We start from the raw sequence: 14,035 nt of genomic DNA on the forward strand, positions 1-14,035 counted from the left end.
TGCACCCACGTACGGGCACGCCCTAGTATACAGAAAGCAGATAAGGCATTGCGTGATTTTTGAATATAAATAATGATTATTTCAGTTGTTTAACATGAACCTGTTACTCCGAATTGAAATATAATTAGGGTTAGGGTTAAGGTTAGGGTTAGGGTTAGGGTTAGGGTTTATGTCGATGTATGTATTTACTATTATGTATTTAGTAAATGTAAAAAAAAAAAAATTTTTTTTTTATTTTTAATTAAAATTATATTAAATTAATTAATATCATTAATTAATTAATAAAATTAATTAATTAATTAAAACTAAATTAAAAAATTAGTAATACTATTATGTATTTATGTTTATGTACATATATATTATGAGGGGGTGATTTTGTCACGGGGGAGAGTCTATTTCGTGGCAGGGGGGCCAATCTGTACCGGTACAGAATCGCCGGGGGGCGGATCTGTTTTGGAGGCGGATCTGTTTCGTGACACCGGCTATCGATTACTATTGCTTATACAACAGATCAGGACGCAACACAAAAGGAACGGCAGAAAGAGAGGGGAGGGATGCCAACAGCAAGGTGGAGGGAGAAAAGAGGTGGAGACAGGCAAAGGGTGCAGGCAACGATGAGGGGCAGTAGAGAATGCAAGGGGTGGACATTATGGGTACAGAAGCAACCATTTTTGGGGGGGGGGTGGGGGTGGTTTAACGGGTGGAGCAAGATCATGTTTTTGGGTGAGAGAGTGAGAGAGGGTGAGAGAGAGTGAGAGAGAGTGAGAGAGAGAGAGAGAGAGAGAGAGAGAGAGAGAGAGAGAGAGAGAGAGAGAGAGTGAGAGTGAGAGTGAGAGTGAGAGTGATAGTGAGAGTGAGAGAGACAAGAGGGAAAGGGCTGGTCCACGGGACCGATCGGCTCTCTGACCGTGACCACACTGCCCTGACAAATCCAGGCAACAGGGAAGACTTGCCCCCAACTTATCTTGGAGGATACAGCCACCGTGAAGAGGTGTCCCTGATAGTTGTGAATGTGGAAGTCGATTCCAAAGGTGGGGGGGGGGGGGGGGGAGGGGGAAGTGGAACAAATGTGTGGAGGTGTGCAGTGATTCTGGATTTTGGGAGTTTTACTCGAAGGTGGCTGCTCCTTATGTGCACATTCATAGTTTTGCAGATACCTGACAGTACGGGGGACAAAGCACGGAGAGGGCAAAGGGGGTGGAAGAAGGCATCTGAATTGTGCTTAAAGATACTGCTAGATATGAAAATGCCACAAGCAATGAGGATTCAAGGAAAATTTGAAACAAGAAGTTGCCATTGGGCCAATCGTGGATGTGTCCAATCCACAATTTTAGAGGGCACGTGGAAATCATCTGATATTTTGGGATCTGTTCAAATGGGATGAATATTCTTCACGATTCCTCTTTTGACGACGAGGCCTAAATCCGTCAAATCTTGGTGCCAGGTTTTGTAGCTCTCCCACTGGTGTCAAGTTAGTTGGGCACTCTATTTTATGGAAGACAAAATCTGCCCTCGCTCATTCTGCCTTCTCCTACCTCTATCCTCCCCAAGCCAACGCAGGGTGCACAAGCTCCTCAAAAAACCCTCACCTGCTCACCCTTGTGTCCCCAAGCCAACCCAGGCGCACGAGCTCCTCAAGAAACCCTCACCTGCTCACCCACGTGTCCCCAAGCCAACCCAGGCGCACGAGCTCCTCAATAAACCCTCAGATGCTCACCCGCATGTCACCAAGCCAACCCAGGCGCACGAGCTCCTCAAGAACCCTCACCTGCTCACCCGCGTGTCCCCAAGCCAACCCAGGCACACAAGCTCCTCAATAAACCCTCAGATGCTCATCCGCATGTCACCAAGCCAACCCAGGCGCACGAGCTCCTCAATAAACCCTCACCTGCTCACCCGCGTGTCCCCAAGCCAAACCAGGCACACAAGCTCCTCAAAAAACCCTCACCTGCTCACCCGCGTGTCGCCAAGCCAACCCAGGCGCACAGGTTCCTCAAGCAACCCTCACCTGCTCACCCGCGTGTCCACAAGCCAACCCAGGTGCACGAGCTCCTCAATAAACCCTCACCTGCTCACCCGTGTGTCCCCAAGCCAACCCAGGTGCATGAGCTCCTCAATAAACCCTCACCTGCTCACCCACGTGTCCCAAAGCCAACTCAGGTGCACGAGCTCCTCAGGAAACCCTCACCTGCTCACCCGCGTGTCCCCAAGCCAACCCAGGTGCATGAGCTCCTCAAGAAATCCTCACCTGCTAACCGGCGTGAAGTCCAGACTGGTTGCTGACCTGGATTAATTCGTCCCCCTATTCTCCCAATTGTAGAATCCTATCCCTGTGTCTATTATCACCCCCTCACAGAGGAGACAGCAGACAATTGTTAACATCTTGTCTGCCTTTCATCTCAAATGCAGATGTCTCTTGCCTGATCTTTCTTTGCATGAAAAAATTACAGCAGCGTGGCAAATCTCATAGTTCCTCTCACCATGAAGCAATCAAGAGCCTGAGAAGCTTGCATACATTCCACAAAGTTCTATCGTCCATAAAGTCAACCATTACTTATGTGAACGCCATAGCAGGAATGCGCAGTACGAGTCGTCCTGCACATGTTTCACTCAATGTTAATCTCTACACTCTACAGTGTCGAAGGTTCACCGAGGAGCTTTAACATTTTTCAGGCTGCAGAACAAGGAGATTATGGAACAATGAATAAATCAACACAGCATTCGGGATTTGAACATATGATCTCAACATGGGCTAATTGCTCAGAGGAAAATTCTCTACAGGGTGAAACAAATCAGTTTGGGATTTTTTGAAAAACAGAAGAAGGACAGCACTCATAAGGAGCAGCACATGCGCAAGATTGGAGGTCACGTCTTTTCGAAGCTGTCCATGCGCTCACGCTTTCGAAGTTAAGTAATTTTTCACAATTGTGTTTTTGTCGAAACTGTATCTATATTTCGGTGTGTGTACCTATAGTGTGTCTTTAGTAAGATTATCGGTGTTAATTTTTCATACATGTATACAAAATCGTCGGTTAATTCGTGTCGCGTATTTTGAGACCTAGTAGGCTACTGTGTCCGACCTTGAAGCTTTGTTTTTCTCTCAGCGGTCCATTGATTGCGCTGCAATTACTTTCGTTCTCTGTTTTTGTCCCAGTCTTTCACCCCATACTTCCTTGTTTAAAATCTCAACTCAAAAAAAAAAAAAAAAAATTTTTTTTTTTCCTTCTCTGTTCTTATTCGCTTATTCGTTGTTCTTATTTGTTCGTTTGTTCTTCGATCACGTGTTTCACCCCCATTTCCATTTTCCATTTCCCCAGATAGTTTTCACTGCTCAATTTTAAAATGTTTAAACTTTCCCCTGAAGAACTGTATTCTGTCGTATATTATAACACCTTTTTCTTCTTCTTCTCTAAAAGGATGCTTTCGACTTGCTCACCAAATCTATTCATTCCAAAAAAAAATTCCATCTCTTACAGTTCCTCTTTTCTACATTCCCGAAACTCTCCTGCACTCCACCCCTCCTTCAGCGTCCTCAAATGTATTTTTGACTCGAAGGTCACAAGAAACTCATTTTGCAATAAATGTTCGTTTCCCATTAATTGTACACTTTTCAAAATCCAATCCCACCCCTCCCCTCCAAATCTTCCCCATCACCCCTTCCCTCCAAAACTTCCCCATCACCCCTCCCCTCCAAAACTTCCCCATCACCCCTCCCCTCCAAATCTACCCCCTTGCCCCTCCCCTCCAAATCTTCCCCATCACCCATCTCTTTCAAATTTTCCCCCTTGCCCCTCCCCTCCAAATCTTCTCCATCACCCATCCCTTTCAAATCTTCCCCCTTGCCCCTCCCCTCCAAATATTCCCCATCACCCCTTCCCTCCAAAACTTCCCCATCACCCCTCCCCTCCAAAACTTCCCCATCACCCCTCCCCTCCAAAGCTACCCCCTTGCCCCTCCCCTCCAAATCTTCCCCATCACCCATCTCTTTCAAATCTTCCCCCTTGCCGCTCCCCTCCAAATCTTCGCCGTCACCCATCCCTTTCAAATCTCCCCCCTTGCCCCTTCCCTCCTAAACTCCCCCTACACCCCTCCCCTCCGAGACTCTCCCTCGCTCCTCCCCTCCTCGACTCCCCTCTCACCCCTCCTCCTCAAAGCGTCCTCCCCGCTTCTTCCCCCTTCCAACTTTCACCTTCATCTCCCCCAACCTTCTGCCTCGCTCTTCCCCCTCCTCAAATAACACCTCACTGTGCCTCACCCAATCACCATCAAACCTTTTGTCCGCCCCATTCTTCCCTTTCTCCAAGCCATTCTGAAATCTCTGACACACCTTCAACAGCTCCCCCTACCACTTCCTCCTCTTCCACATCTTACCATACCCCCCCCCCCCCCCCTGTTCTGTATCCGATGCTCCCCCTTCCTCTTCATTAACGGTATGGACCTCAAACATCCGGGGCTTTCGCTCAAACTTGACAGATCTCTCCATACAGGTTGCTTCTGACAAACCAGACGTGATCTGCTTAACAGAAACTTTCCTCCTTCATGATGTCTCTGATTCTTTGGTATCTCTCCCAGGTTACTCCCTCCTCCGGTATGACAGACCTGAGCCTCGTCCTGGAGGTGGGGTTGCTATCTTTATAAAAAAAACTCTCTTCCTCACTCGCCCTGCACTGCCCTCTCCCCACCTCACCCCCAGGAATACCTTTGGCTACGACTTCCCCTTCGCTCCCACCATTTGTTCATATGTGTGTTGTACCGTCCACCAAACAGTGATGACTCCATCTACATCTCGCTGTCTGATAATATGGACCAACTTCTATCTACCCATCCCAACTCTCTCTTCCTCATATGTGGTGATTTCAATTGTCACCATGTCAGTTGGCTGGGTGTGGGTACCTCTCTCACCAGCCATGGCTCTTCAGCAAAGGACTTCTGCGACTCACTGGGACTGACACAATCTGTCAATTTCCTGACCCGGATCTCCGTCAATGGAGCATCTTCTCTTCTGGACTTGGTTATCACTAACTTCCCTGAAAATGTCTGCTGCTCTTCTTCTGCTCCAATCGGCTCATCTGATCATGTGCTTGCTAAAGTGGACATCTCTCTGACCATTCTCAGAGAGCCTCCTCAGCGTCGACGAGTCTGGCATTTCACTCAGGCCAACTGGCACGGTCTTCAAGCAGCCATCAATCATCTGGATTGGTCTCCCCTCTCTACCGCCTCTGACATCAACTCATCCTGGGAATTCTTCCAAAGTAAATTGCTCTCTCTCATGCACATATTTATCCCATCTCGTCTTCAGTCGTCATACCCTTCCTCCCGTCCACGGTACACGGAATCTTGTGATGAGGCTGTTGCCCAGAAACAACTTGCTTTTGTCTCCTGGAAAGCAAATCCAACGGAAGGAAATCTCATTTCCTTTCACAAAGCCCGAAATAAGTATGTGTCCACCCTCAGGAGAGCCAGGAAACAATATCTCTCCATTCTCAAGACTGATCTCTCTTATCTGTCTCCCTCTTCCAAATCCTGGTGGCATCTGGTCAAATCTGTTTCTGGTGTTTGTTCCCCCTCCATCCCCTCCCTCACCTCAAACGGCTACACGGCTGACTCCGCACATGAAAAAGCTGAATGCCTCAACTCTGTGTTTGCCTCTAAATCTTGTGTCCCAAACCCATCCCTCTCTGTACCCACCATACCCAGTCGTACACAGCTTCTCCTGGACTCTGTGTCCTTTCCTTCTGACAAGGGGGAAATGTTTATGTCAACCCTCGACTCTGATTCTGCAACTGGACCTGACGGCATCAGCCCACGGGTCCTAAAATCCTGTTCTTCCGCTCTTTCACTCCCTCTCTCTGTTCTCTTCACCCTCTATTTTGCTCAAGGTCATCTGCCATCTGCTTGGAAATCAGCCAACATCACCGCTTTGCACAAAAAAGGTGCCAAAACAGATCCGAGCAACTACAGACCAATCAGCCTTCTCCCAATTATCAGCAAAGTCATGGAATCCATCATTGCTTCAGATATGAAATCTTTCCTCTTCTCCAATGGCTTGATCTCTGATCATCAATTTGGTTTCAGACCTGGTCACTCTACTCTGGACATGCTGCTTCTGCTTTCTCAACAATGGATGGAGGTCCTCAATGCCAAACATGAAAATAGAGCTGTCTCCCTTGACATATCACGTGCCTTCGATAAGGTCTGGCACCCCGCTCTGCTCACCAAACTCTCCTCCTTTGGTATCCATGGAAATCTCCACGCATGGCTGGCGGACTTCCCCTTTAGTCGTAGTCAACGTGTGGCCCTGAATGGGTTTCTCTCATCTCCTCTTCCTGTTCAGGCTGGAGTTCCCCAAGGCAGTGTTCTGGGCCCTGTGCTTTTTCTGGTCTTCATCAATGATCTCTCTGACTCTTTTGAAAATCCTCTCTGTCTCTTTTCTGATGACTCTACTCTCTGTCGCTCCATTCCTCATCCCTCAGATCGGCAGTCTGCAGCCTCCTCACTCTCTGCAGACCTGCACAAAATCACAGACTGGGCAAGCAAGTGGACACATGTCTTTCAATCCTGACAAATCTCACACTCTTACGATGTCTCTCCGAAAAGACCGACTGGACAACCCTCCCATCCACTTTCTGAATAATCCTCTCCAAGAAGTTCTGTCACTCAAGCTTTTGGGTCTCACTATCTGCCATGATCTTTCCTGGGAAAACCACATTTCAAAACTGGCCTCCAAAGCCAGTCGCCGACTGGGCATCCTCCGTCGTGCGAAGTCCTTCCTTGGCACACCTGAGCTCCTCACCACATACAAGGCTTTCATCCACAGCTCAATGGAATACTGCTCTCCCTTCTGGGCTGGTGCTCCTGCCTCACACCTAGCTCGTCTTCACGCTGTTGAAACCAAGCGTTCAGAATCATTGGAATCTCCCGCGATGAAGCTAACTCCTAGGGCCTTTCACTTACTCACTGCAGGCAGGTTGGTGGTCTTTCTGTCTTCTACCGACTCCTCTCTGGCCTTGCCCCCCCAGCTTTCTCTGGGCTCTGTCCCCCAAATATTCCTACAAGTCGCACAAGATCTGCCTGCAACCCTCTTATGGTTAAACTGCCAAAATCAAGACTCTCTGCTCACCTTCACTCCTTCATTCCTCTTTTCTCCCACCTCTGGAACAAACTCCCTCACTCTCTTCAATCCCACTCCACCCTCCAGGTCTTTAAAACAGTTGTTCACCACCATCTCTTATCTTCCCCCATCCAAAACCTTGATCTTTTCTACCCCCGCTAATTTCACCCCAATTCCACTTTTTTGAAATACCAACTTCTGTCCTGGAAGTCCTTGGTGTCCTTGTGTTTTATACTTCTCCCACCCCCCCCCCCTTCCCACGCCTCCTCCCCCCAAGCCCTCTCCCTCCCACACATCTCCCTGCTCTCAAATGTTGTGTTGTGTGCTTCCCCTTCTCTCCCCATCTTGTCTTCCGCTCCCTCTTTTTTTATATATTTTGTTTGTCTGGTTGATTTGTTTGTGAAATAAATGTTAGCTCTTTCACGAGCCTCGATTCGGTATACAAAAAAGAAAAGACAAAAAAAAGCTCTCTACTACAAGAAAGTAGAGAGCATATACCTCATTACCTCAACCAAGCTTAACAGTCTATGTTTTGTGTTGCACTGACAGGTCAGATCTGGATACGGAGCTGAACCAAATCGAATCAGCTTGTTCTTGTCGCCGACACAACTCATCCACCAAGTTTTATCATAATCCATGCACAACTTTTTGAAATATCATGCTATATGTCGTTTTTGGCACCATCACTCAATGGGGAAGAATCACTTAAAATTAAAAAATATATCGGATCTGGATCCGGAATTTCACGAAAATCTAATCAATACATCCGCATCATGCACACAACCTGTCCACCTAATTTCGTCTGAATCCGTCCATAACTTTTTCAAATATCCTGTCATACATCGTTTTTTGGCCTATCTCTCAACGGTGAAGATTTGAAAATTCTCGGACCGGATTCGAATCTTCACCAAAATCGAATAATTTCTTCCTTGTCACACACCTAACCTGTCCACCAAATTTCGTCTGAATCCGTCCCTAAGCTTTTGAGATATCATGTTCACAAATAGACAGACAGACAAACAGACGAATAAACGGACAGGGGTGAAAACATAACTTCCGTCCATCTTCGGTGGCGGAGGTAATGTTGTACAAAATTCTGAGACTTACTGATGTGCTTGAGGGGAAATACAGTGTCTAACTTCTATGTTACTGTAATTTAGAGTGAGGAAGTTTTGACTAGTCCAATTCTTAACATCCTGAATGGAACGTTCTGACTTGTCAATTGCTGGATCTCTCTTAGCAGGTTTCGTAATGATGTAGAACATACAAAATACATGATAGTCCCTTAATGGGATAGTCCCTTAAATACCCCCTTAATGGGGGTGGTAGGCTGGCAGGATGGCCTAGAACCTAGAGGTATGCACACTCACCTCTAAAGCTGTCCATCCCGGGGTTCAATCCCGACCCAGCTACAGTCACGTGAAAAAGTAAGTACACCCTTTTTTTTTTTTTTTTTTTTTTTTTTTCTATACTGAATCGAGGCTCGTGAAAGAGCTGACAACCGCGAGGGAAAGACAAAGACAGCACATGGGGACCGCGAGGGAAAGACAAAGACAGCACATGGGGACCGCGAGGGAAAGACAAAAACAGCACATGGGGACCGCGAGGGAAAGACAAAAACAGCACATGGGGACCGCGAGGGAAAGACAAAAACAGCACATGGAGACCGCGAGGGAAAGACAAAAACAGCACATGGAGACCGCGAGGGAAAGACAAAAACAGCACATGGAGACCACGAGGGAAAGACAAAGACAGCACATGGAGACCGCGAGGGAAAGACAAAAACAGCACATGGGGACCGCGAGGGAAAGACAAAAACAGCACATGGAGACCACGAGGGAAAGACAAAAACAGCACATGGGGACCGCGAGGGAAAGACAAAAACAGCACATGGGGACCGCGAGGGAAAGACAAAAACAGCACATGGGGACCGCGAGGGAAAGACAAAAACAGCACATGGAGACCGCGAGGGAAAGACAAAAACAGCACATGGAGACCGCGAGGGAAAGACAAAAACAGCACATGGGGACCGCGAGGGAAAGACAAAAACAGCACATGGGGACCGCGAGGGAAAGACAAAAACAGCACATGGGGACCGCGAGGGAAAGACAAAGACAGCACATGGAGACCGCGAGGGAAAGACAAAGACAGCACATGGAGACCGCGAGGGAAAGACAAAAACAGCACATGGGGACCGCGAGGGAAAGACAAAAACAGCACATGGGGACCGCGAGGGAAAGACAAAAACAGCACATGGGGACCGCGAGGGAAAGACAAAAACAGCACATGGAGACCGCGAGGGAAAGACAAAAACAGCACATGGAGACCGCGAGGGAAAGACAAAAACAGCACATGGAGACCGCGAGGGAAAGACAAAAACAGCACATGGAGACCGCGAGGGAAAGACAAAAACAGCACATGGAGACCGCGAGGGAAAGACAAAAACAGCACATGGAGACCGCGAGGGAAAGACAAAGACAGCAAATGGAGACCGCGAGGGAAAGACAAAAACAGCACATGGAGACCACGAGGGAAAGACAAAGACAGCACATGGGGACCGCGAGGGAAAGACAAAAACAGCACATGGAGACCGCGAGGGAAAGACAAAAACAGCACATGGAGACCGCGAGGGAAAGACAAAAACAGCACATGGGGACCGCGAGGGAAAGACAAAAACAGCACATGGGGACCGCGAGGGAAAGACAAAAAGTACATGTAAAGTTTTGACTTTTTCAACATATTTCAACATACAGCTATTTGATCTTCATTTCAACAATATTGATAGATAAAGGTGATATAATATAACAAATATCATGAAACATTTACATTTTGTAGTCTATTGTATAATTTAAATAAACATAAATGCAAATTTCGCATGTGGAAAAATGAAGTACACCCTTGGCTCTAATCGGTGGTATTGCCCCCTTTGGTAGAAACAACCTCAAGTAGGCGTTTTTTATAACTGTCTACTAGTCTCTGACATCGACTGGGAGAAATTTTTGCCCACTCCTCCATGCAGAATTATTTCAGCTGTGCGATGATTGAGGGGTTTCTTGCATGCACAGCTCGTTTCAAATCCCCTCAACATCTCGATGGGATTTAGATCCGGGCTTTGACTTGGCCATTCCAGAACCCTCCATTTCTTTCTTTTCAGCCATTCCTTGGTGGATTTACTGGTATGTTTAGGGTCATTGCCATGTTGCAGGGTCCACCTTCGGTTGAGCTTCAACTCTCCGACAGATGGCCTCACATTATCCTCAAGCACCCTCTGGTACAATGAAGAATTAATAGTGGATTCTATGATGGTGAGCTGCCCAGGCCTTAATGAAGCAAAGCTGCCCCAAACCATAATGTTTCCACCACCATGCTTTACAGTTGGTATCAGGTTATTGTGGTCATATGCTCTCTTTGGTTTTCGCCAAACATGTCTTCTGGTACTGTGGCCAAATAGCTCTACCTTTGACTCATCTGTCCAGAGCACATTGTTCCAGAAGTGCTGGTCTTTGACCAGGTGTTCATTGGCAAACTTTAGTCTTGCCCTGATGTTCTTTCTGGACAGCAAAGGTTTCCTCCTGGCACACCTCCCATGTAGATCAAATTTGTGCAGCCTCTTTCTTATGGTAGACTCGTGCAATTTGACATCAACAGTGTCAAGAGCTACCTGTAGGTCCCGTGATGACATTCTGGGGTTCTTAGAGACTTCTTTCAGCATCTTGCGGTCTGCTCTCGGGCTGAACTTGCTGGGGCGGCCTGGCCTGAACAAGTTGGCAGTTGTTTGGAATCTTCTCCACTTGGAGATGATCTTCCAGACAGTCGAATGATTGATTTCAAATTGTTTGGAGATCTTTTTAAATCCCTTCCCAGACTCGTAGGTATCTATAACCTTCTTTCTGAAGGCCTCAGAGAGCTCTTTTGATCTAGGCATGGTGATGCCACAAACTTCAACAACAAAGCGCAAACCAAACTAAATGTCTGAGGTTTAAATAAGACAGGTTCCTCCAAGATCCTCTCTAAAGATGTTCTAATCATTTGCACCTGAGCTGGTGCACCTGATTCTAATTTTAGGTATTTGAAGCAGTGATAAATGTCGGGGTGTACTTACTTTTTCCACATGCGAAATTTGCATTTATGTTTATTTAAACTATACAATGGACTACAAAATGTAAATGTTTCATGATATTGTTATATTATATCACCTTTATCTATCAGTATTGTTGAAATGAAGATCAAATAGCTGTATGTTGAAATATGTTGAAAAAGTCAAAACTTTACATGGGGTGTACTTACTTTTTCACGTGACTGTATATAACTGTCATCACAGTGTTTCACAGACAACCCTCCGATGGTTGTTAAACGGGTGTTCCATATGTCATAATTTGTTGGTGGATGTTAAAGATCCCGTGATGTCCTTCATAAAGCCGAGACGAACGAGCACATGCTCCGTGAACAAATTACAAATATCTGCCATAACCTATAAAGGGCATTGCATCATTGGCACAGCCGCGCCCTCAGCCAATGATGCTACTCCGCAGCCTTGTGCTGTATATAAAAGAAGAATGGGTGTGGTGTAGCATTCAAATAATCCTAACCCTAGAACAGACCCCTTGTAGCAATCCCTACATGAGACACTTGACCTACAACAGACCCCTTGTGGCAATCCCTACTCCAGACACTGGACCTAGAACAGACCCCTTGTGGCAATCCCTCCTCTCGACACTTGGCCTAGAACAGATCCCTTGTGCAATCCCTCTTCTCGACACTTGATCTAGATCACACCACTTGTGGCAATCCCTACTCGAGACACGACCAAGAACACACCGCCTTGTGGCAATTCCTCCTCTAGACACTTAGCCTAGAACAGATCCCTTGTGCAATCCCTCTTCTAGACACTTGATCTAGATCACACCCCTTGTGGCAATCCCTACTCGAGACATGACCAAGAACACACCGCCTTGTGGCAATCCCTCCTCTAGACACTTGGCCTAGAACACACCGCCTTGTGGCAATCCCTCCTATAGACACTTGGCCTAGAACACACCGCCTTGTGACAATCCCTCCTCTAGACACTTGGCCTAGAACACACCGCCTTGTGACAATCCCTCCTCTAGACACTTGGCCTAGAACAGATCCCTTGTGCAATCTCTCTTCTGGACACTTGATCTAGATCACACCCCTTGTGGCAATCCCTACTCGAGATACTTGACCTAGAACACACCCCCTTGTGGCAATCCCTCCTCTAGACACTTGACCTAGAACACACCGCCTTGTGACAATCCCTCCTCTAGACACTTGGCCTAGAACAGATCCCTTGTGCAATCTCTCTTCTAGACCTAGATCTAGATCTAGATCACACCCCTTGTAGCAATCCCTACTCGAGATACTTGACCTAGAACACACCCCCTTGTGGCAATCCCTACTCGAGACACTTGACCTAGAACACACCGCCTTGTGGCAATCCCTCCTCTAGACACTTGGCCTAGAACAGATCCCTTGTGCAATCCCTCTTCTAGACACTTGATCTAGATCACACCCCTTGTGGCAATCCCTACTCGAGACACTTGACCTAGAACACACCACCTTATGGCAATCCCTACTTGAGACACTTGACCTAGAACACACCGCCTTGTGGCAATCCCTCCTCTAGACACTTGGCCTAGAACAGATCCCTTGTGCAATCTCTCTTCTGGACACTTGATCTAGATCACACCCCTTGTGGCAATCCCTACTCGAGATACTTGACCTAGAACACACCCCCTTGTGGCAATCCCTCCTCTAGACACTTGACCTAGAACACACCGCCTTGTGACAATCCCTCCTCTAGACACTTGGCCTAGAACAGATCCCTTGTGCAATCTCTCTTCTAGACCTAGATCTAGATCTAGATCACACCCCTTGTAGCAATCCCTACTCGAGATACTTGACCTAGAACACACCCCCTTGTGGCAATCCCTACTCGAGACACTTGACCTAGAACACACCGCCTTGTGGCAATCCCTCCTCTAGACACTTGGCCTAGAACAGATCCCTTGTGCAATCCCTCTTCTAGACACTTGATCTAGATCACACCCCTTGTGGCAATCCCTACTCGAGACACTTGACCTAGAACACACCCCCTTGTGGCAATCCCTACTCGAGACACTTGACCTAGAACACACCGCCTTGTGGCAATCCCTCCTCTAGACACTTGGCCTAGAACAGATCCCTTGTGCAATCCCTCTTCTAGACACTTGATCTAGATCACACCCCTTGTGGCAATCCCTACTCGAGACACTTGACCTAGAACACACCACCTTATGGCAATCCCTACTTGAGACACTTGACCTAGAACAGATCCCTTGTGACAATCCCTACTCGAGAAATACAGTCAGATATTTCTTCTACAGCCACCATTCCTACACAATGTTACAAGGTAAACCAATTCAAAGCCACATCATGAACCCAAAACTTTCCTTCAAGCGAGTAATTAACAGAGCATGATCAATCATGTCAAAGGCAGACATAAGATGAAGGAGTATTAGGATTACCTCACCTTGACTATCTAGTGTTTTCAGTCGGCCGTCAAGTACATGGATGAAAGTGCTTTCCACACTGCACCATTGTTGCTATGCTGACTGCATTCCAGCAAGAAGGGTGTTTTCCTTCACGTAGGAATGAAACTGTTTCACAACAGCATGCTCAATCACTCCCCCCAAGAAGGGAAGGATGGAGACGGGTCGATAGTTTCTACAAAACTTCTGGTTTGACGGTCGATTTCTTCAAGACAAGCGCTACGAAGTAAGATTTCAGTGCGGAGGGATGCACAACTGTTCCAATGAGTGGTTTATAATGTTAGATATGGCTGGCTGGCACAAGAGAATCAAGACCTTTGTTAGTCAGTAGGCCAGGCCAAGGATCAAGCAAACACGTCTTGATTTTGGAGTGCTC

The 14,035-nt window shown here is 47.1% G+C and overlaps 1 protein-coding gene across 9 annotated transcripts in view; it reads right to left on the reverse strand.

The window, feature by feature from the left end:
* LOC137439043 (uncharacterized) overlaps positions 1-14,035 on the reverse strand; it is a 330,944-nt gene that overhangs the window by 305,847 nt on the left and 11,062 nt on the right. The gene's annotated exons all lie outside the window — the stretch shown is intronic.

This window comes from Myxine glutinosa, chromosome 13 (genome assembly GCF_964187855.1).
Source record: "Myxine glutinosa chromosome 13, kmMyxGlut1.1, whole genome shotgun sequence".
NCBI lineage: Eukaryota > Metazoa > Chordata > Myxini > Myxiniformes > Myxinidae > Myxine > Myxine glutinosa.